Genomic DNA, 23,070 nt, shown 5'->3' on the forward strand with positions numbered 1-23,070 from the left:
TAATGTTCTCCCATCATAATAATGATGATAGAGGTGTCACCAAAAATGGAGACTGGAACAACTAAAATTTAGCAGAGATAGTGCATATCTAGAAGAACAGAAATAAGCATCAGAGCAGGAAGGTTGAGAATGTACAAATTGTATTTCTATTTTAGCTTAAATCAGACAGACCTCTACTTTGGGTATTTAAAAGAAAACACCTCAAATATAAAACTTGCTTTTAGTTGCACACATCCTAGACCCTGCCTCTCTTTGATCTGTCCCTGGAGTGGAAAGGGTTAATGGAAATCTTAGCTCTGCTGGGAGCCTGTGAGAGCTTTTGACACTGCAGCCAAGCACCAAACATCACAAGTGCTTGCCCACTCCGAAAGCCTGATTAGAAATGTGTGACTTACATATCACATATGACTTTCAGATAACACAGCATTGATCCAGAATGAAGAGAATAGGATTTACCCTGAATGGAAAGGAACAGCAGGATAGATACGGAAGAACATGCCAGGGCTGGAGAAGTTTTGCCTAAAAGCAAGAAGAGTAGCGGTTTCCTGTGGATGTTTGCCCCATCCTGTTATGACAGGTGTCTTCTGTAACTTCAGAACAGCGGCAGCAAGTGAGACTGGAAGCTCCTACACAGACTGTTCTCATGTTGTCATAACCTGCTGTGAAGCAGTTTGATAAGACATTTTCTTAAGATTTCACAGTGTGCATTAAACCTTGTTTTAAACTATTTGTCAAAAAATACACAACTATTTCAGAAAACAACAGACCACATCGTGCTCTAGTGAAAAGCATATGAACTGTGGCCTTAAGAAAAATCATTAAGAATAATATGCATGTAGCATGTTTGTAAATGTCTTAGGTTATAGCTCCCAGCAAGTTTTTATTAACATATTTAGTACAGAAAACTCTTTTTATGGCTTTCCATGCCTATACTTTAATCTTTTAGCCCAAGCCCGTCTCTTGCCCACATCCTGTTCATACACTTCTTCACAAATCATCTCCTTGCTATTTTCAAGTTTTGCTTAAGTACAAATTCTGCACATGAGAGGAAACATATCAAATCTCCTCACATGTTTAAAAAGACTACATCCTCGCTTCTCCTGGACCCTCTTGTCTTCTGGATGTTAGGAAACAGGCTGGTACAACTCTACAGGTGAGCCATTGTTCATAGATACACCTCTTTGGGGTTTTCTAATATGTGTTGACTTTTCTGTTGTGCAGTTTGGGAGAGACGCAGAAACTATTTAAATGCAAGGCAAATTCTTTAAGTTTTTTTTCCTTATATCCCACCTCATTATAAGGATTTTGAAAAGCACTAAATGTAAATGTTGACAATAGTCACACCATTAGAGGCCATTGCTATTGACATTTTGATACATATTGCTCATTTTGTTTTGGTTCCTATCGTTGGCTCTAGGAAGCAAAGATATGCCATTGACAATTTTTTAATTGCAAAATGTGAAGGATTAAAAACAATATTAAGCTTAATGTGTTTAAAGAGTCGCAAACTTGCCTTCACTGCCCTGTGGTCAGATTCACCCTCGGGATTTCCACATCTAGGCATATACAATTAAGATTTTCTTTCTATGCTCTCAGTTATTTTTTAAATCAACTGGTGGTGACACTCCCTTTGGTGTGTAGTTTCACACAGACATCTGTTTTAGACCCCAGCTCTTAGGCTCAATGGCACATAAATAGTTCTGAGAGATTTCCAGAACTGGCCCAAACTCAGGATGGGTTTGGAAAGCATAGGATGAACTTGTGGTTGTCAGTTGAAATTTCAATTTCACCATGTTATTAGCAGGCTCCTCAGCTAAAACTCTAAAGGGAGTAACTAGAGTGTGCTCAAAGTAAGACTATGCCTAAGAGAAACAGATGTCATTCTTATTTTTGCAAAGTTAACTACCTGAAGAGACATCTAAAGAACTGCTTCCAGGCAAAATAGTAGTGCTATATAAATTACAATAATAAATCATGTTTAAAAGTTAATTATTTCAGTTATAATCCGTTAATCAAAATGCCTTTAGAACTATCCTCTGAAGCATTTAGTTGTATGTGCATGTTTGTGCATAAGCTTGCAATATCACACATAAAGAAGTCAGAAGACAATTATCAATAATTGGTCTTCTCCTTCCATGATATGGGTCCTGGGCATCAAACTCAGATTGTCGTGCTTTGTGACAAATCCCTTTATTACTTATCCATCGTCCCAGGCAGAGACATCTTACAGCTGTGAAAATATGTCTACACACACCCATTTCTCTTCTATAAACCTTACCTTGTGTTCTAGTTAGCGTTTTATTTCCCAATCCTGTGAGCTGGTGTCATGCAGAACACACAGCATTCCACAGGAAAACAAATTACCTAGTAAATGAAGATGTGACCTCTGATCTCTCTCCTCCACACATGTATTTATTAGCTTTGGAGAGCACACTGCCCCTCAGCATTTATTTTACATTTTTAATTAAAATATAATCGCATCACTTTCTCCTCTCATCCCTCCAACCCCTGCCTCTGCCCTACCATAATCACCGATGTAATCAGCTTAGATTTATTACTTAGCACTGGTATCTGTAACCACCATCACTATCCTAGTTCAAATTCTGTCTGGGAAAAAAATGAGAAAGATTTGTTACTGAGAAAAAAAATTACTGGGTGTTCTGCCTAGCACATAGTTCTCATAGTCACTGAGATATTTTACAGCTCCCAAAAATTATGAGAACCTGATGAGAATATAATTGAGTATTATTCCCAGAAATTTAATTCATCAGTATTCTGTGGTTAATGACAAATTAACTTTTAATTTTTTTCATTATGTTTGAAAATTTCATACATATATATAAAAAGGAATATGATCACACCTGCCCATTCCCCACTCAAACTCCCCCCTTCAAAACACTCCATGCCAATTTCATGTCATTGTTTTTAACCCATTAAGTTCAGTTAGTGTTGCCCATCTGTGTATGGCTATGATGCCATTCACTAGAGCATTAGAAAACTACCACTGGTACATCTTTAGTAAAAAATGATTTCCTCTCCCTTCAAAGCTACTCATTACCAAAATACACTTGACTAAAAGGTGGGTCTGGAGATCATCTACCCATCTATGCCAAGCATTTCATATTAGCATTTCACAGAAATCCCCTTGGCCTTACATTCTTTTCACCTCCTCTTCTGTGGTGTTCTCTGAGCCTTGGCAGATAGGGTTAATATAGTTATTCACTTAAGGCTGGTCTAGCCATCTCTTATTCTTAGGAGTTTGGCAAGTCATAGATCTCTCATTGTCTTCTGTCTACTGACACAGGCACACATACATACACACACAGCTACACACAGACACACGCACACAGATACGCACAGACACACACAGACACAAATACACATACACACAGACACACAAACACACACACACACTTCTCTGAACAAGATTTAAATTAGCCTGGTCTACAGATATTAATGTTAATTATTTAGATGACAATTTGATATTATTAACATCTATCAAAATAACAAAATGAGGTTCCACCCTAGAACTCATTACTGGTCCAGGCTTAGGAGATTGACAAGGATTACAGTATCACTCATAGAATGCCCTTTTGTTATTTTTAAACAAAATCTCAATTATTCTCTTTACCAATAGAGACTTGGGGATGCAGATGGTAGGGTGAAAGCCTGCTAGCTCAGAGAGGCAGAGAAAGCACTCAGCTGAAGTCCCAAAGGGAAAAGGAAGTTCTCTTTGTCCACACAGACTCAAAAACTCCTCAAACTCAATACCCCTTCTTTCTACTTCCTTTGAACCTTTCTATCCATGCTCCTGACTTCCTCTTACTCTCTATGGTTTTTCTATGTTCACTCCCTGTCAACTGGTCACATGTTCCTCCCCTTGATCTATGGTTGACTTGATTAAACAGTGTTTTCAATAAGCAGAAAGCTTTTGGATTAAAGGTGTGTGCTAGGGCTGAGCCACAGCACCGCTAGAAACAGATTTTTTCCCCCAGTAAATGGCATAATCTCAGGTTCAGGGTGTGATCGAATATCCTTTAACAACCTTTTGTTGACTAGACCTTAGATCTGATTGGAAAGGATTTTATTGTTCCTATTGGGACACATTCAGTATTCTGTCATGGCTGTCTGGAACTAGGTATGATCATTGATATTTCTTCTTTGCAACCTGCCTTCATGGCACTTCTGATCCATGAAAGCTAAGGTTTGCTGTTTGAAATGGATTTCTCTATTTCTCTGTTAACTTCTATATGTTCTGCAGCCAAGCAGAAATAGGATAACCCAGGCACTGTAAATTAGCCTGTGATGTTTTTTGAGGCCTATGAATCTCTTTGATCAATGATTTGAATGGCATTTACCTATACTTTGAAACTGCATTTTCATTCAATAACACTTCTCAGAATGATAATGTCTACCTATGCAGGTTAATTTTGTTTGAACACATTATTCTTTTAAGTTCAAGTTTAAAATTAACTTGCTATCTGGTCAGAGGCCATAAACTGTTTTAATACATCTTTATTTTTGTGGAACCTACTTACTGTCTGCTCATGGTCTCTATCCACCCATCCCCATTGCTACGTAATCCTTTAACACTGTATTCTGCCATCTTTTACACACATATTCTACTCAACTCTCCACTTATACTTGTAAGTCTGGTTTTTAGTTATGCTTCCATACACCTTTTTGTACCCTCATCCTTTGGGTTATACGCATACATCTTCATTTATTTCCCCTAAGCTCATATATCCTGCCTGATAAAGACTTTCCACCCTTAGTATCCAGCCATTCCCTGGCTTACATATCTTAAACTGCTTTTCTGCTTCCTGTTTATGCTACAAGTCAAGTACACAAAACAAAATATTTGAAGAAAGGATCTTTCTGTGAAAGAGAATGTAAGGTGTTTGTCTTTCTGGGCCTAAGTTACCTCATTCAGGGTCATTTCTTTTCCACTTTCACTCATTCATCTTGAATTTCATGATTTCATTTTCATAATTTTATTGTGTATTTATGTCAGCTTTGTTCCTTCATCTGTATATAGACATCTAAGTTGATTCTATTTCCTCTCTGTAGTAGGATGTGAAGCACATGTATCATTTTCACAGGAATGATACAACTGTGTCATACAGTGGTTCTATTTGGCTATTTTTGGAAAGCTTCCAGAACAATTTTCAAAGGTTCTGCACTAGTTTAGGGTCTCATCCACAGTATATAAGAGACTCCTTTTTCGACAACTCTTCTTTGAATGTGTGCATTGATTAGCACAAAAGCCCCTGAAATCAAATTCTACTCACACACACACAACAGCGCTCATTAGTCACATCGAACTGGTAAGTTTTTGTAATGAATTTACTGTATGTCTGTTTGGCAGGCAGGATAGTGTTTCCCAATGTCACCGTGCACTACTTTCAGAACATTTTCCCATTTCTTCCATTGCCTGTGTTCTTAATTTTGACATTCAGATATTATATTGTTTTCTCCTAAGTCTTGCACTCTTACAATGGTCATACTGATATATTCGCAGTGCAATGAGGATTGAATTGATGTGATACCAAATGTTGAAGGAATCAGTGCACTTAAAATACAACAGTTTGGGGAAAGCTTTGTACCTACTTGGTGACAATGAATCACTAGGTTTCTGTGCTATTAAAAAATACTGTCTATAAAATATTGATTTCCTATACAATTAATGTAGTGACCCAGAGTAAGAACGCAGTCACATTGCTAAGGAGTCTAGGACACCTGTCTTCAAGTATAGTTTCTTGTGTGTTTTCAGTTGTGTTTAAATAATTGGGTTTATTTTTTTCTCCCACTCTCAGTGATGACTCCATGCTCATATAGCCCTTTGTTTATGTGTAGAATGAGGAAAGAACATCTTGATCCACAGCTCTCCCAGTATTCTCTGGGCGGATTCCAGTTTGTATGGTACACTTGGAATTGAGCCTGAAGTAGGGCACTGGTTGACTACGTCCTGGGCACACATGTGAGATATGGATTACTGTGGTTTGGGATTAGGGATTTCTAAGTAAAGTCACTAAACGTTCATTGGCTGATGGGTCATATATTGAGTATGTTTTCTTTGACAAATTATTTTTGAATGAAGTTTAATTCATCTTTGTCATGAAAAAAAAGTCTCCTTTTTCCACATCCAAGTCGGCATTTGTTATTTGTACCTTTGAACTGGCTCTTCTGAGGGGAGATTTTAAATTGGTGTTTGTTTGCATTTTTCTGGTGGCTAAGGACGTTGGATATTTCAGTAACTTTTTTCCTAGCTATTTTACGCTTCTTCTGAGAGTTTTCTGTTTAGCTCCATAGCCCATGTTTAAATAAGCTGATTTTTTAGTTTTTTTTTTGTTGTTGTTGTTTTCCTTGTTTTGTTTTTATCTCCTTGTATAGACTGGTCTTCAATTGTCCGTTGGATGACTAGCTGGCAAGGATTTTTCTCCCATTCTGCAGGTTCCCTATTTATTTGGTTCACATTTTTCTTTGTTGTATAGGAACTTTTTAGTATTTTAGATCTCACTTGCTGGTCTTACGTTTGTGCTATTGGAGTCTTACTCAGAAATGTCCCCCTGTGTTTCTATGTTGATTCATGCTCCATGCTGGTTTTTCTAACAGCTTCAAGGTATCAAAACCAATGTTGAGGCACTGTATCAATTTAAAGCTGAGAATTTCAAATACTTACACAATTATTACTCAACTTACACAAATATTACTCAAGGTATTCCATGAAGTAGGAAAGGAAGGAAGGCTCCCAAATGTTTTATATCTCAGCACCAAAATGCAGTAAAGACAAAACAAACAAATGAAAAATTCCTAGACTGCACTTCTTGTGAATATAGATGCAAAAATTTCTGATCAGATTCTATGAATTCATGTTCATAGTAATTAGATAATTTTTAAGACCAAGCTAGCTTTATTATAGATATACAGGGATGATTTTGTATGCAAAAATAAATGTCCATTACATAAATAGACTTAAAGACAATAATTACGTGATTATCTCACAAAAAGACTTACAAAGTTCAACATCCCTTCCTGATAAAAGTCCTGGAAAGAACATACATTAACATAGTTAAGGGTATAGATGACAAACCTATAAGTGACTCCATGCTAAATGTAAAGCATTATAAGATCTCCCAGTAACCTTAGCAACAAGGCAAGGATATCCACTATCTCTACTTCTATTCACTATAGTGCTTGAAGGTATAGCTAGCACAATAAGACAGGAGAAGGCACTAAAAGTGACGCAAGTAGGAAAAGAAGTCAGAGTATCCCTATTTGCAGATATTTGATCTTTTGCATCAGAGATCCCAACAAATCTACCCAAAACTCTTAAGCCTCATAAATAATTGAACAAAAGTGGTAGGATATAAGTTAATTCACAAACCAAATATCATTCCTGTTTACTAATAAAAACATTGAAAAAGACAGCAAAGGAAAAAAATTCCATGTAAACAGACATACATGTGCATGCCCAAATACAACCCAGGAAAGCAAATGAAGGCCTTCTACAGTGAAAAAGTTAAGACACGGAAGTGATGAAGATTGAAAGATGGAAAGACATACTGTACACAGGGATTGGAAGAATTAATCTAATAAAAAAATAACCATGTTCAAATGACAATCTATAGATTCAATGCAATCCTAATAAAAATTATAACACCATTCATCATTAGTATAGAAATCATAATACAAAAATATTATATGAGAGTGCAAAAGATCAAGGCTAGCCAAAACAGTTGTGAACAAAAACCACAGTGTAGAATCTATTGCCACACCTGATATCAGGTCCTACTACGGTGACTTAGTAATAAAAGCATCATGACACTGACACAAAAACTAGACATGTAGGTCAATGAATAGAATAGAAGACCCAGATAAAAACCCATGAACTACAAAACACTAAACTTTTAGCTAATATTCCAGTGATATTGATCAGTCTTGCAGCTATTATATTTGAAAATTATTTTAGCATTTTCAATTACAATTACATGTGTGTGTTTTTACTTCTCCTTTGAATTAAGTGCAGCATCTTATTGATTCCCCTGAAAGCTGGTGAAGTAAACCTACCCTTGGTATCTATTTAATATTTATGTTGTTTTTCTAGAAGCTATCGCCCAATCTTTTCCATCTATACTAGACCCCCCAAATTTATTTGATGTTTCCTATCCATCGCCACATGTTCTACATCCCCTGAGTAATCTTTGTAATAGAATATATGGTTGTAGTTTATTTCATCCTACTTATTGTAATCTGTATTCTATATTTCATCTCTACGTGATCTGTCTACTGCAAAGTAAGATCAGTGAAGGTATGGTTTGGGCTGCATATTTTATGCTATATTAGCACTTATATTGTGTATAATACAAAGTATTTATTGAATATTTAAGAACATGGGCCAGGTCCACGGGAAGAAACACATGCTCAGTAATATAAAAAGCCATAGTTGGGGATCTCATATGTCCTGGGGGCCAACCTATTATTATTATTTTGCTGAATGAGCATAATATCACAATGGCCCCTAAATTTGTATCTCTGTACGCTTGGTCTCAGAACACATCAAACAAATTTCTTTGTACAGCTCCTGCAGAAAATTTCTCCCTTTCCTTCTGAAACACTCCCCAAGCCATAGGTTTTGTCCCTAGGCTTTTACCATTAGATAGGTGGCTTTATCCACAACTGTTAAACCACTATTGACCAACCATGCATGTCTCATATTTTAAGGTAGGTTCATTGGTGGTAATTCTGACATAGCAGCCTGCACACCAACTTCCAACTCTATGAATGTCTACAGCTAGGAAAAAATTCAATTCAGCTCCAGTCTCCATCCAAGAATATTTTATAATCAGATACGGCTTACGAGAACTTTCCAATTTAGTTATCATATTTCTGTATTTGAGAACCATATGGTTATGCATTCCTCAATTTTAGGCAATAAGTTAAACTAGTTATTTCAATTAGCCTTTGATTAATATGTTTTGTTTCTCCAGAATAACTCTGTTGCAATTTCCATTGGCAGAATATTTGTCTAGTTCTTCAGAATATCTGACTTTTAATCTTTCCCCTTGCCAAGTTCTTCTGGGATAGTTGCTAAGTGGAATATTTGTACTTCTATTTTGCAACAGTTGGGCTTTTTCTCAGTGATACTCCATTAAGGTATAACAGTACATATGATTTAAGTATTTTTAAAAATACAGACAAAATATAGTGGAAGAAGATCCAACAAGGACGCATTTAGCACCTGCTCACATTAAGTGAAAAGGAGTAACAATATAGCAAAACAGCCATGGAAGAAAACAAGGAAAAACAAGAGAGAAAAGGAAGAGGAGGAATAAATTCTTACAATGATGTTTTTATAACTATTACTGAAAAAATGTGGTTTTCCACATGTCATAGATATGTATTATAAGAATATTGGGAAATGCAATTTTATGTTTCCAGTATGAAAATAAAAAGCTTCAAAAATATGATTTTCAGGGTGTTTTTTTTTACAAGTTTTCTGTTTTAGAAATTAAGAGGCCATGGAAATTCATTTGTGCCTTGTTTCTTTTCTTTTTCTTTCTTTTAATTGGATATTTTCTTTATTTACATTTCAAGTGTTATCCCCTTTCCAGGTTTCACCTCCAGAGAAACCTTATCCCATCCCCCAACCCCCTGCCTCCCCCACCCACCCACTCATTCCATCCCGCCTTCCTGCCCTGGCAATCCCCTACACTCAGGCATTTAGTTTTCAATGGCCCCTCCTTCCATTGACACTGGACAAGGCCATCCTCTGCTACATATGTGGCTGGAGCCATGGGTCGCTCCATGTGTAATCTTTGGTTTGTGGGTTAGTCCCTGGGAGCTCTAAGGTGTCTGCTTGGTTCATATTGTTGTTCTTCCTATGGGGTTGCAAACCCCCTCAGTTACTCAGGATTTCCTCTAACTCCTCCATTTTTCTGTGAACATCCACCTCTGTATTTGTCATGTTCTGGCAGAGCCTCTCAGGAGACAGCTAAATCAGTCTCGTGTCAACAGGCACCATTTGGCATCCCCAATAGTGACTAGGTTTGGTGACTGTATGTGGGATGGATCCCCATGTGTGGCAGTCTCTGGATGGGCTTTACTTCCTTCTGTGCTGCATACTTTGTATCTCTATTTCCTCCTGTGGTTATTTTGTTTTGCCTTCTAAAAAGGACTGAAACAACCATACTGTATTTTTCTTCTTCTTGAGTTTCATGTTGTCTGTGGATTGTATCTTGGGTATTCCAAGCTCATGGGGGTAATATCCCCATATTAGCGAGTACATGTCATGTGTGTTATTTTATAATTTACATCACTCAGGATGATATTTTCTAGTTCTATCCATTTGCCTATGAATTTCATGAAGTCATTGTTTTTGATAGCTGAGTAGTACTCCACTGTGTAGATGTACCACATTTTCTGTATCCATTCCTCTGTTGAAGGACATCTGGGTTCTTTCCAGCTTCTGGTTATTTATTATAAATAAGACTGCTATGAACATAGTGGAGCATGTGTCCTTGTTATATGTTGGAGTAAATTTTGAGTATATGCCCAGGAGTGGTATAGCTGGGTCCACAGGTGACAATATGTCCAATTTTCTGAGGAACCACCACATTGATTTCCAGAGTGGTTGTACCAGCTTGCAATCCCACCAACAATGGAGGAATGTTCCTCTTTCTCCACTTCCTTGCCAGCATCTGTTGTCACCAGAGTTTTTTTCCTTAGCCATTCTGACTGATCTGAGATTGAATCTCAGGGTTTTGATTTGCAATTCCTGATGACAAAGGATGTTGAACATTTCTTTAGGTGCTTCTCGGCCATTCTATATTCTTCAGGTAAAAATTCTTTATTCAGCTCTGTACCCCATTTTTAGTAGGGTTATTTGATTCTCTGGATTATAACTTCTTGATATTTTTGTATATAATAGATACTAGTCCTGTATCAGATGTAGGATTGGTAAAGATCTTTTCCCAATCTGTTGGTTGCCATTTTGTCCTAATGACAGTGTCCTTTGCCTTACAGAAGCTTTGCAATTTTATGAGGTCCCATTTGTTGATTTTTGATCTTAGAGCATAAGCCATGGTATTCTGTTCAGGAAAATTTCCTCTGTGCCAATGTGTTCAAGGCACTTACCCACTTTCTCTTCTATTAGTTTTGTTTTATTTGGTTTAATGTGGAGGTCCTTGATCCACTTGGACTTGAGCATTGTACAAGGTGATAAGAATGGATCAATTTGCATTCTTCTTCATGCTGACCTCCAGATGAACCAACACCATTTGTTGAAAATGCTGTCTTTTTCCCACTGGATGGTTTTAGCTACTTTGTCAAAGATCAAGAGACCATAGGTGCATTTCTGGGTCTTCAATTCTATTCCATTGATCTACCTGCCTGTTTCTGTACCAATACCATACAGTTTTTTGGTTTTTTTGTTTTGTTTTGTTTTGGTTTGGTTTTTGTTTGTTTTTTTTTAATTATTAACTTGAGTATTTCTTATTCACATTTCGAGTGTTATTCCCTTTCCCGGTTTCCGGGCAAATATCCCCCTAATCCCTCCCCCTCCCCTTCTTTATGGATGTTCCCCTCCCCATCCTCCCCCCATTGCCGCCCTCCCCCCAACAATCTAGTTCACTGGGGGTTCAGTCTTAGCAGGACCCAGGGTTTCCCCTTCCACTGGTGCTCTTACTAGGATATTCATTGCTACCTATGAGGTCAGAGTCCAGGGTCAGTCCATGTATAGTCTTTAGGTAGTGGCTTAGTCCCTGGAAGCTCTGGTTGCTTGGCATTGTTGTACATATGGGGTCTCGAGCCCCTTCAAGCTCTTCCAGTTCTTTCTCTGATTTCTTCAACGGGGGTCCTATTCTCAATTCAGTGATTTGCTGCTGGCATTCGCCTCTGTATTTGCTGTATTCTGGCTGTGTCTCTCAGGAGCGATCTACATCCGGCTCCTGTCGGCCTGCACTTCTTTGCTTCATCCATCTTGTCTAATTGGATGGCTGTATATGTATGGGCCACATGTGGGACAGGCTCTGAATGGGTGTTCCTTCTGTGTCTGTTTTAACCTTTGCCTCCCTATTCCCTGCCAAGAATATTCTTGTTCCCCTTTTAAAGAAGGAGTGAAGCATTCACATTTTGATCATCTGTCTTGAGTTTCATGTGTTCTATGCATCTAGGGTAATTCAAGCATTTTTGGTTTTTTATCACTATTGTTCTGTAACACAGCTTGAGGTCAGGGATGGTGATTCCCCCAGAAGTTCTTTTATTGTTGAGAATAGTTTTCTCTATCCTGGGTTTTTTGTTATTCCAAATGAATTTGCAAGTACTCTTTCTAAGTCTATGAAGAAGTGAATTGGAATTTTGATGGGGATTGCATTGAATTTGTAGATTTCTTTTGGCAAGATGGCCATTTTTACAATATTAATCCTGTCAATCCATGAGCATGGGAGATCTTTCCATCTTCTGAGATCTTCTTCAATTTTTTTTTCAGAGACTTGAAGTTCTTGGCCTACAGATCTTTCACTTGCTTGCTTAGAGTCACACCAAGGTGTTTTATATTACTGTTTCCCTAATTTCTTCCTTAGCCTGTTTATCCTTTGAGTAGAGGAAGGCTACTGATTTGTTTGAGGTAATTTTCTATCCAGCCACTTTGTCTAAATTGTTTATCAGGCTTAGTAGCCACTTTGTTGAAGTTGTTTATCAGGCTTAGTAGTTCTCTGGTGAAATTTTTGGGGTCATTTAAGTATACTATCACATTATCTGCAAATAGTGATATTTTGACTTCTTCCTTTCCAATTTGTATCCCTTTGACCTCCTTTTCTTCTATGAAGTTTAGTGTATCCTGTTTTATATTGAAGTCCTGATCCACTTGGACTCAAGTTTTGTGTGGAGTGATCCATATGAATCTATTTGCATTCTTCTACATATAGACATCCTGTTAGACCAACAACATTTGATGAAGATGCTTTCTGTTTTTTATTATATGGTTTTTGACTTCTTTCTCAAAAATCAAGTGTCCATATTTGTGTGGGTTTATTTCTGTGTCTTCCATTTGACTATATTCATCAACAGGGCTGTTTCTGGACCAGTACCATGCAGGTTTTTATCACTATTGGTAGTACAGCTTGACAGCAGGGATGGTGATTCCTCCAGATGTTCTTTTGTTGTTCAGGATTGCTTTGGCTATCCTGTTTTGTTGTAGTAGTAGTAGTAGTAGTAGTAGTAGTAGTAGTAGTAGTAGTTCTTGTTGTTTTGGTTCGGTTTGGTTTTTGGTCTTTTTCAAGATGAAGTTGAGAATTGCTTTCTCATGGTCTGTAAAAATTGTGTTGAAATTTTGATAGGGATGGCATTGCACCTGTAGATTGCTTTTGGTAAAATGCCCCTTTTTGCTATTCTTTTCTTTTTTATTGGTTATTTTATTTATTTACATTTCGAATGTTATCCCCTTCTTCTGTTTCCCCTCAACAAGCCCCCATCCTCTCCTCCCTACCCCTGCCTCTATGAGAGGACTCCTTTACCTGCCCACCCACTTCTGCCTCAGAGGTCTAGCATCCCCCTCTCCTGGATCCTCAAGCCTCCACAGGACCAAGGGGCTACCCTCCTTGTGATGCCAGATAAGGCAATATTCTGCTACATATCCAGCTGGAGCCATGGGTAATCCTTGTGTACTCTATCATTAGTGGTTTAGTCCCTGGGAGCATTGGAGGGTCTTGTTGTTTGATACTGCTGTATAAGGTCCTAAACCCGTTCAGTTCCTATAGACCTTGTCCTAACTTCAACATTAGGGTCCCCTGAGAGGCTCTGCCAGAGCTGGACCAATACAGATGCAGATGTACACAGACTTTCATTATCTTAATTCAAGCTATCCATGAGTATGGGAGGCCTTTCCATTTCCTGATGTCTTCTTCAATTTCTTTCTTCAGGGACATGAATTCTTGTCATGCAGATCTTTTCCTTGCTTCACTGGGGTTACAAAAAGATATTTTATATTAGTTGTGGCTTTTGTAAATTGTTTCATAATTTGCCTGTATTCTTTGAGTTAATTTTATATCCATCCACTTTGCTGAAGTTGTTTATCAGCTGTAGGAGGTCTCTGGTAGTATTTTGTGAATCACTTATGTATACACTAATATATGATCTGTGAATAGTGAAACCTTGACTTTTCCTTTACAATTTGTTCCCCATGATCTCCTTTAGTTATCTTATTGCTCTAGCTTGAACTTCAAGTACAATATTGAATAGATAGGGAGTAGTCAGCCTCATCTTGTTCCTGATTTTAGTGGGATTGCTTCAAGTTTCTCTTCATTTAATTTGGTGTTGCTTATTGGCTTGCTGTATATTGCTTTTATTATGTTTAGGTATGTGCTTTGAATCTCTGATTTTTCTAAAATGTTTGGAAATAGTTCTATCTGAAGACCAAGCTATACCACTACTGGGATATACCCAAAAGATACTCTGTGATACCACAAGGACACATGCTCCACTATGTTCATAGCAGCCTTATTTGTAATAGTGAAAAACTGGAAACAACCCAGATGTCCCTCAGCCAAGGAATAGGTACAGAAAATGTGGTTCATTTACACAGTGAAATACCATTCAGCTATTAAAAAACAAGGACATCATGAATTTGCAGGCAAATGGATAGAATTAGAAAACATCATTCTGAGTAAGATAACATAGACCCAAAAGACATGAATGGTATGCACTCACTGGTAAATGGATTTTTAGCCAAAAAGCACAGAATACTCATGTATACCACACAGACACTAAGAAGGTAGGTCCAAGTGAGAACGCTTGGATCATACTTTGAAGGGGGAAAATAGTCATAGGAAGCAGAAGGAGGAAGAGAAGTATATGGGAGAGGGGAGGAGAAATAGAATGGGGTGGCAGGATCAGGTGTTAGGAGAGGGTGAGGAGAATGAATCTGGAGCTGCCAGCGGTGAAGAGATAACCTAGAGACTTGACATGGAGGTTCCCAGGAGTCAATTGGGTAACCTTAGACAAGATGCCTAACAGTGGGGAATGGAACCTGAAGAAGCTCTCTCCTATAGAAAAGTAGGACCTCCAGAGGAGGGATAAGGACGCCAACCCACCCACATACTTTCCTGTTAAAAGAAATGTGAGATGAAGTTGGATCAGAGACTGAAGAAATGGTTAAACAGTGACCAGTTTAATTTGAAACCCAGGCCATGAGCAACTACCAATCCCTTGACATTATTAATGACACTCTGTTAGGCTTGCAGACAAGAGCATAGCATAACTGTCCTCGGAGAGGTTCTACTCAACAGCTGACTGAAACAGACAGAGAGATACCCATAGGCAAACATTGGATAGCAGTCAGGGACTCTTGGAGGACTTGGGGGAACAATTCAAGACCCTGAAGGGGATAGGAATCCCATAGGATAACCAACAGAGTCCACTAACCAGAACACTTGGAGCTTTCAGAGACTGAGCCACCAACCAAAGAACACCAATGAGCTGGAATGAGGCCCCTAGCACATACGTAGCAGACATGAAGCTGGATTTCCATGTGAGAGTCCCCCAACAACCAGAGAGGAGGCTCTCCCTAAAGCTGTGGCCTGACTGTGGTATCTGTTCCTCAATAAGGCTGCCTTGTTTGGCCTTAGTAGGAGATGATGTGCCTAATGTGGCAGAGATTCAACAAGCCTGGGTGGGGAGATATCCAGAAAGGACCCTACTTTCTCAGCAGAGAAGGAGTGGGGGATGGGAGAAGGTCTCTGTGAGAGGGGGACCTGGAAATGGAACAGGGTATGGAATATCTAAATAAGTGTAAAAAAAAAAGAAAAGAAAAGGAAAGCAGTTGATAATGGGTTGCCTAGGAGAAAAATAGCAACTAACCTAAATGTATTCATTGATGAGCAATCTTTCTCTTGACCTTTCAACTTCAGTATTCCCAATCCTTTCTACACTTCACTATTTTGAGTAATACTTTTAATTTTTATCTTTAAAAAAAGATCATGACACCCACCTAGGGTACTTTACCGAGTAAAATTATCTGCCATAGTTGGAGAGAAAAACTTATCATGATAACTGACTTAAAAATCCATATCTAACCACTAAAACAAGCAAGCCAACAAACAAAGAAAAAAACCTCTCAGTAAAATTACTAGAAGGAATTAGAAATTAAAAGAGCAATAAGCATGGCCATGAGACTCTTAAAAATATAAAGTAACAACTGAATAAAATAAAAAGTACTACGAAGAGCCAATCCAGAAAAAAATACTGCAGTCTACACACATCTTTGAATAATAATTCTAAATATTATGCTTTCAAGTGTCCAATAAAAAGACACAAACTAAATGAATGCATTAAGAAACAAAATCATTCTATCCATTGTCTACAAGAAACCACCCAGCATTATAAATAGAAAAAAAGTAAATGGATGAAAAAGAGGGTTCCAACCAAATGGAAACAGGAAGCAAATAAGTGTTGCCATCCTAATAGTTAAGAAAATAAACTTCCAAGTTAAGCCAATCAAAAAAAAAAAGGAGAAGAAGATTTCACTCTAATGAAGGAACCAATTTATATAGAATATTACAATATCTAAGTTTGGTGCAAACAATTCAATTAAAAAGAGCAAAATAATGGAATTAAAGGCACAGAGCAACACAAATTAAGTGATTGTAGATATTTTCAGATCCCAGTTTTCTCACATAGATATACAACTGGACAGAAAACAAACAAACAAAACCCCCTCACAAGTTAAATTATAAGTTACATCAAAAGAACCTAACGTGTATCTACCGAATACTGCCCAAATATCTAAAGTTGTAAGTTCTACTCAGTAGTACAGGACAGTTTCCCTAAAACATCCTGAAACATGAAACAAATCTTAAAAAAATACAAAAAAAGTGAACTATTCCCTCCAGTGTAATAATCCTACATGTGAGAAATGAAACATAAAAGTAAACAGAAGCAAAACTCCCAGAAATGTATAAACACATGGATATTAAATAATTTCTGCCCTTCATAATAGTCCCAAATAATATAAAATACCTTGGTGTGACTTTAACCAAGCAAGAGAAAGATCTGTATAATAAGAACTTAAAGCCTCTGAAGAAAGAAATTGAAGAAGATCTTGGGAGATGGAAAGATCTCCCATGCTCATGGATTGGCAGGATTAATATAGTAAAAATGGCTATTTTACCAAATGCGATCTACAGATTCAATTCAATCTCCAATAAGATACCAATCCAATTCTTCAAAGAGTTAGACAGAACAATTTGCAAATTCATCTGGAATAACAAAAAACCCAGGATAGATAAAACTATCCTCAACAATAAAAGGACTTCAGGGGGAATCACTATCCCTGAACTCAAGCAGTATTACAGAGCAATAGTGATAAAAACTGCATGGTATTGGTACAGAGACAGACAGATAGACCAATGGAATAGAACTGAAGACCCAGAAATGAACCCACACACCTATGGTCACTTGACTTTTGACAAAGGAGTCAAAACCATCCAATGGAAAAAAGATAGCATTTTCAGCAAATGGTGCTGGTTCAACTGGAGTTCAGAAGAATGCAGATCGATCCATGCTTATCACCCTGTACAAAACTTAAGTCCAAGTGGATCAAGGACCTCCACATCAAACCAGATACACTCAAACTAATAGAAGAAAAACTAGGGCAGCATCTCGAACACATGGGCACTGGAAAAAATTTCCTGAACAAAACACCAATGGCTTATGCTCTAAGATCAAGAATCGACAAATGGGATCTAATAAAACTGCAAAGCTTCTGTAAGGCAAAGGACACTGTGGTTAGGACAAAACGGCAACCAACAGATTGGGAAAAGATCTTTACCAATCCTACAACAGATAGAGGCCTTATATCCAAAATATACAAAGAACTCAAGAAGTTAGACCGCAGGGAGACAAATAACCCTATTAAAAAATGGGGTTCAGAACTAAACAAAGAATTCACAGCTGAGGAATGCCGAATGGCTGAGAAACACCTAAAGAAATGTTCAACATCTTTAGTCATAAGGGAAATGCAAATCAAAACACCCCTGAGATTTCACCTCACACCAGTGAGAATGGCTAAGATCAAAAACTCAGGTGACAGCAGATGCTGGCTAGGATGCAGAGAAAGAGGAACACTCCTCCATTGTTGGTGGGATTGCAGAGTGATACAACCATTCTGGAAATCAGTCTGGAGGTTCCTCAGAAAATTGGACATTGAACTGCCTGAGGATCCAGCTATACCTCTCTTGGGCATATACCCAAAAGATGCCCCAACATATAAAAAAGACACGTGCTCCACTATGTTCATCGCAGCCTTATTTAAAATAGCCAGAAGCTGGAAAGAACCCAGATGCCCTTCAACAGAAGAATGGATACAGAAAATGTGGTGCATCTACACAATGGAATATTACTCAGCTATCAAAAACAATGACTTTATGAAATTCATAGGCAAATGGTTGGAACTGGAAAATATCATCTTGAGTGAGGTAACCCAATCACAGAAAAACACACATGGTATGCACTCATTGATAAGTGGCTATTAGCCCAAATGCTTGAATTACCCTAGATGCCTAGAACAAATGAAACTCAAGATGGATGATCAAAATGTGAATGCTTCACTTCTTCTTTAAAAGGGGAACAAGAATACCCTTGGGAGGGGATAGGGAGGCAAAGTTTAGAATAGAGTCTGAAGGAACACCCATTCAGAGCCTGCCCAATATGTGACCCATATATATATATATATATATATATATACAGCCACCAAACTAGATAATATGGATGAAGCAAAGAAGTACAGGCTGACAGGAGCTGGATGTAGATCTCGCCTGAGAGACACAGCCAGAATATGGCAAATACAGAGGTGAATGCCAGCAGCCAACCACTGAACTGAGAATGGGACCCCCATTGAAGGAATCAGAGAAAGGACTGAAAGAGCTTGAAGGGGCTTGAGACCCCATATGAACAACAATGCCAACCAACCAGAGCTTCCAGGGACTAAGCCACTACCCAAAGACTATACACGGACTGACCCTGGACTCCAAATTCATAGTTAGCAATGAATAGCCTAGTAGGTGCACCAGTGGAAGGGGAAACCCTTGGTCCTGCCAAGGCTGGACCCCCAGTGAATGGGATTGTTCGGGGGAGGGCAGTAATGGGGGGAGGATGGCGAGGGAAACACCCATATAGAAGGGGAGAGGGAGGGGTTTGGAAGATGTTGGCCTGGAATCCGGGGAAAGGGAATAACATTTAAAATGTAAATAAAAAAATACCCAATTTAATTAAGATGGAGGAAAAAAAAGGACATAGATTATTCCCTTAAAGAAATACAGGATAGCACAGATAAACAAGTAGAAGATCTTAAAAAGAAATACAAAACCTCCCTTAAAGAATTACAGGGAAACATAACCAAACAGGTTAAGGAAAAATTACCCAGGATTTAAAAATAGAAAGGAACAATAAAGTAATCACAAAGGGAGACAACCACGGAGATAGAAAGTCCAGGGAAGAGATCAGGAGTCATAGACGCAAGCATCACCAACAGAATACAAGAGATAGACAGACAAAATCTCAGGGGCACAAGATACCATGGAGAACATTGACACAACCATCAACAATAACGTAAAACGCAAAAAGCTCCTAGCTCAAAACACCCAAGAAATCCAGGACACAATAAAAAGATCAAACCTAACGATAATAGGTATACAAGAGAGTGAAGACTCAAAACTTAAAGGGTCAGTAAATATGTTCAATCAAGTTTTAGAAAACTTCCCTAACCTAAAAAAGGAGATGCCCATAAACATAGAAGAATTCTACAGAACTCCAAATAGATTGGACCAGAAAAGACATCCCTCCTGTTACAGAATAGTTAAAACACCAAATACACAAAACAAAGAAAGAATATTAAACACAGTAAAAGAAAATGGTCAAGTAACATATGAAGGCAGACCTATCAAAATTACACCAAACTTCTCACCAGAGACTATGAAAGCCAGAAGATCCTGGGAAAATGTCAAACAGACTCTAAAAGATCACAAATGCCAGCCCAGGCTACTATATTCAGCAAAACTCTCAATTAGCATAGAAGAAGAATCTAAGATACTCAATGACAAAACCGAATTTACACAATATCTTTCCACAAATCCAGCCCTACAAAGAATAATAGATGGAAAACTCCAACACAAGGAGGGAAACTACCACTTCAGAAAAGCAGGATAGTAATCTTCTTGCAACAAACCCAAAAGAAGAGAGACACACAAACATAATTCTACCTCCAACAACAAAAGTGTCAGGAAACAACAATCACTATTCCTTAATATCTCTTAACATTAATGGACTCAATTCCCCAATAAAAAGACATTGACTAAGGGATGGAATACATAAAGAGGACCCAACATTTTGCTGCATACAGAAAACACACCTCTGTGACAAAGACAGATAGTACCTCAGACTAAAAGTCTGGGAAAAAAATTTCCAATCAAATTGCCCAAGAAACAAGCTGGAGTAGCCATTCTAGTATGGAATAAAATTGACTTTCAACCAAAAGTTTGCACAAAAGGCAAGCAAGAACACTTTATATTCATCACAGGAAAAATCTACCAAGGTGAACTCTCAATCCTGAATATTTATGCTCCAAATGCAAGGGCACCTACTTTCATAAAAGAAACCTTACTAAAGCTCAAAGCACACATTGCAGCTCATACAATAATAGTGGGAGTCTTCAACATCCCACTTTCAGCAATGGGCAGATCATGGAAACGAACTAAACAAAGACACAGTGAAACTAACAGAGGTTATAAACCAAATGGATTTAACAGATATTTATAGAACATTTCATCCTAAATTAAAAGAATATATCCTCTTCTCAGCACCTCATGGTAAGTACCTTCTCCAAAATTGACTATATAATCAGTCATAGAATAGGCCTCAACAGATACAAGAATATTGAAATAATCCCATGCATCCTATCAGGTCACCATGAACTAAAGCTGGTCTTCAATAACAACAAAAACAAGAGAAAGCCCACATACACATAGAAGATGAACAACACTCTACTCAATGATAATATGGTCAAGGAAGAAATAAAGACATTAAAGGTTTTTAGAGTTTAAGGAAGATGAGGGCACAGCATACCCAAACTTATGGGACACAGCAAAAGCAGTGCAAAGAGGAAAACTTACAGCTCTGAGTGCCTCCATAAAGAAACTGGAGAGAGTAACTTGACAGAACACATAAAAGTCTATACAACAAAAAAAGACAAATACACCCAAGAGGAGTAGAAGGCAGGGAATAATCAAACTCAGAGATGAAATCAACCAAGTAGAAAAAAAGAGCTATATGAATAATAATTAAAAAAGACAGGAGCTGGTTCTTTGAGAAAAAAAACAGATAGAAAAACACTTAGCCACACTAACCAGAGGGCACAGAGAGTGTATCCAAAGTAACAAAATCAGAAATGAAAAGGGAGACATAACAACAGAATCTGAGGTAATTCAAAAAATCATCAGATAATGCTACAAAAGCCCATGTTCAACAAAACTGGAAAATCTGGATGAAATGGACAATTTCCTAGACAGATACCAGGTACCAAAGTTAAATCAGGATCAGATAAACTATCTAAACAGTCCCATAACTCCTAAAGAAATAGAAGCAGTTATTAAAAGTCTCCTGACCAAAAACAGCCTAGGACCAGATGGGTTTAGTGCAGAATTCTATCAGACCTTCATAGACTGCCTAATACCAGTCCTGTCCAAACTATTTCACATAATAGAAAGAGAGGGAACACTATCCAATTCTTCCTATAAAGTTCCAATTATGCTTATATCTTAACCACACAAAGATCCACAAAAAAAAGAGAACTTCAGACCAATTTCCCTTTTCAATATTGAGGCAGAAATACTCAATAAAATTCTCACAAACCAAATCAAAGAACACATTAAACAATCATCCACCCATCAATATAATCCACTATCTAAACAAACTCAAAGGTTAAAAACAACAACAACAACAACAACCAAAAAAAAAAAAAACACCCACATGATCATCTCATTAGATTCTGAGAAAGCATTTGACTAAATTCAATACACCTTCGTGTTACAAGCCTTGGAAAGATCAGGAATCCAAGGACCATAACTAAACATAGTAAAAGTAATATATAGCAAACCAGTAGCCAACATCAAACTAAATGGAGAGAAATTTGAAGCAATCCCACTAAAATCAGGGACTAGTCAAGGCTGCCCACTCTCTCCCTACTTATTCAAAGTAGTATTCTAAACCCTAGCCAGAGCAATCAGACAACAAAAGGAGGTCAAAGAGATACAAATTGGAAAGGAAGAAGTCAAAATACCACTATTTGCTGGTGATATGATAGTATATTTAAGGGACCCCAAAAGATTCACCAGAGAACTACAAAGCCTGATAAACAACTTTAGCAAAGTGGCTGGATATAAAATTAACTCAAACAAATCAGTAGCCTTTTCCTTTACTCAAAGGATAAACAGACTGAGAAAGAAATTAAGAAAGTGATACCCTTCACAATAGTCCCAAATAATATAAAATACCTCAGTATGACTTTAACCAAGTAAGTGAAAGATCTGTATGACAAGAACTTCAAGTTTTGAAGAAAGAAACTGAAGATCTCAGAAGATAAAGGCCTCCCACACTCATGGATTGGCAGGATTAATATAGTAAAAATGGCCATTTTGCCAAAAGCAATCTACAGATTCAATGCAATCCCAATCAAAATTCCAACTCAATTCTTCATAGAGTTAGAAAAAACAATTTTCAAATTCATTTGAAATAACAAAAAACCCAGAATAACGAAAACTATACTCAACAATAAAAGAACTGCAGAAATCACCATCCCTGACCTCAAGCAGTATTACAGAGCAATAGTCATAAAAACTGTATGGTATTGGTACAGAGACACGCAGGTAGATCGATGCAATAGAATTTAAGACCCAGAAATGAACCCACACACCTATGGTCACTTGATCTTTAACAAAGGAGCTAAAACTACCTAATGGGAAAAAGATAGCATTCTCAACAAATGGTGCTGGTACATCTGGAGGTCAGTATGAAGAAGAATGC

At 37.7% G+C, this 23,070-nt stretch overlaps 2 long non-coding RNA genes across 15 annotated transcripts in view; both read left to right on the forward strand.

Annotated features, from left to right (window-relative positions):
* The first annotated feature begins 944 nt into the window (after positions 1-944).
* Positions 945-23,070, forward strand: part of LOC147996101 (LINE-1 retrotransposable element ORF1 protein-like) — a 127,623-nt gene continuing 105,497 nt past the window's right edge. For 5 of the 14 annotated variants that reach the window (XR_015674140.1, XR_015674141.1, XR_015674145.1 and 2 more), the window contains exon 1: positions 1,005-1,153. This is a non-coding gene — a long non-coding RNA (LINE-1 retrotransposable element ORF1 protein-like). Of the gene's footprint in view, positions 1,164-23,070 lie in introns of all 14 variants that reach the window. The other 9 variants (XR_015674147.1, XR_015674149.1, XR_015674146.1 and 6 more) reach the window with 6 other exon arrangements.
* LOC148006655 (uncharacterized) lies at positions 8,852-17,031 on the forward strand. Its single transcript, XR_015674155.1, has 3 exons — positions 8,852-9,956; positions 13,795-15,182; positions 15,663-17,031. It is a non-coding gene; the product is annotated as an uncharacterized LOC148006655 (long non-coding RNA).

This window comes from Rattus norvegicus, chromosome 2 (assembly GCF_021556685.1).
Source record: "Rattus norvegicus strain SHRSP/BbbUtx chromosome 2, alternate assembly SHRSP_T2T, whole genome shotgun sequence".
Taxonomy (NCBI): domain Eukaryota; kingdom Metazoa; phylum Chordata; class Mammalia; order Rodentia; family Muridae; genus Rattus; species Rattus norvegicus.